General features: G+C 37.7%; 1 protein-coding gene across 1 annotated transcript in view; it reads left to right on the top strand.

Annotated features, from left to right (window-relative positions):
• Positions 1-2119, top strand: part of VPS13B (vacuolar protein sorting 13 homolog B) — an 809204-nt gene that overhangs the window by 310878 nt on the left and 496207 nt on the right. The window lies entirely within an intron of this gene.

The raw sequence follows: 2119 nt of genomic DNA, 5'->3' as shown, positions 1-2119 counted from the left end.
AAGCATCTCAGTGCTGGCAGGGGTCTCCACATGGCTTCTCCAGCATCCAGGGCTGCATCAGGGTAAAGTCCATGTGGCTTCTCCTCAGGGATGTCTCACAGGAAGTGAGCCTTGCCAGCTGAGGCAGAGAACTAGCTAAGGCAGCCGCACACTGGTCAGACCATCAAAGAGTAAGATACAAGATAATTAGAAAGGTGAGGCTCGGGGAGCCATTTATCTCTTTACCCATCAATTAATCCCACATTTGTTTATCCGGCAGGTTGTCACAGTAAACCTTAAATATTTCAAGTAGATACATTTAACTTCTTATCATGATTGATTAATAGGAACTGGATTTATATTCTTGCCATAAACAAACAAACAAACTGGGTAAACTTGTGATTTAAAAACTCTTGTAGAATATGAAGGCCCTTCTAAAAGTGTGGTAAATGAAATGAAAAGATAATGGAATTTTGCCGCAAACATCTTAAAGCCCCCCTAGTAGTGTGTGGTGGTTATACATTGGTCAGCAGTTCAGAAACTCGAAAGAAAGATGGAGCTTTCTACTCCTACAAATAGTTAATATTGTGTAAACTGTCAGGGCTACTTGTACCTTGTCATAGAGTCTCTATGAGTTGACATTGACTCAATGGCAGTCACTTTTCTTGTTTGTTTTTAATAGCAGTGCAGGGCTATAATCCCTCATGGAAGGGAAGCGAATAAGATGACGGCCATAGGGTTACTCTGGCACTCTTCTGGAGATACATCCAGACCATCGAGCAAGTAGGGAGACCTCACAGGGAGTACAGTGCTGGTTGAGTTTGGGAGGTAGAGTGTAGGGAGGCAGAAATTACTGGAAACATTTTTAGACAAAGTTCCAGAGAGTAGAAAGCTCTGCAGGCAAAGAGCCCCAGAAAGCTGCTGATTTCCCCTGAATATTTGTTTAGTAAGGTATGCCTCCATGGATCAAAGTGCTACAAGATAAGACAAAGACTGACTACGGAGCTGTCAGCTGAATGTTTCCCAGAATTCAAAACAGGCTGGATGGAAATGAATTTCTCACTGTCCAGAGTACAGAAATTTCATTGATAACATAGGAAATTGAGTAAAGACCCCACAAAAGGCCATGGCTTAGTAGTGGGCCCTATCTATCCATGGTATGTAGACCAATATAGAAAAACCTTAAAAAGAAACTTCAAGTAAACCTCTGAAAGAAATAAAACATCATGTAACTTAACTGCTGGCAAAGTTTATCATTCTCTAAATTTTTATCATTCAACAAAATCCAGATATGAAACAACTTAAAATCACAATGTCCAGTATTCAATAAAAACCTGGTAAAAATGCAGACAAGCAGGAAACTGTGATGCATAACCAAGCGAAAAATATGCTTATAACACAGGTGGTAACATGTACATCTATGTTGAATTAAAGTATAATACCTGTCAGGTGAGTAAGGGCACGTGCACATTGAGAAAATAAATGGAAGATATAAAGACACTAAAATCAAGTGTAGAGATAAAAATGAGAATTTCTGAAATGTCAACTTGGGATTATAGATAAGTATTGCAGAAGAAGACATCAATAAACTTGAATACATAGCAATAGATGCTTTCCAAAATAAAGTCACAGAGAAAAAGAAGGAAAAACAGATTTTTACAAAGTTTTCATGAAAGGATTATATTAGAAAGTAGTTGAAGTCTAGAATTATTGGGTAACAGGGTACAGAAAAATATTTTGATGGCATAATGACCAAAAAGATTTCATGTCTTATGAAACAGAAAAAAAAAAAAAAGAAAATGTAGAAAACCAGAGATAAAACCTTGAACACTAACTGGATAATCACATCAAAAATATTATTATAAAATTATTGAATACAAATAATAAAAAGAATGTATTAAAAACAACAAGTCCCAGTATTGCCTTTCACTGTGGGCTTGACCAGAGCATGAGCATGTGCACCGGTACAGATAAGAGACAAGAGCTTACCAGGTATCAGACATCAAAGAACAAAAAATCATATGAATGGGTGCCCACCCTCCCGATATGATAACTGAAGACAAATGTGTGCATAAGCAAATGTGGTGAAGAAAGCTGATGGTGCCCGGCTATCAAAAGATATAGCTTCTGGGGTCTTAAA

Source organism: Echinops telfairi, unplaced genomic scaffold (assembly GCF_000313985.2).
Source record: "Echinops telfairi isolate 266 unplaced genomic scaffold, ASM31398v2 ScPeMD7_1;HRSCAF=3_0, whole genome shotgun sequence".
NCBI lineage: Eukaryota > Metazoa > Chordata > Mammalia > Afrosoricida > Tenrecidae > Echinops > Echinops telfairi.
This window is presented reverse-complemented; position numbering and strand designations above follow the sequence as displayed.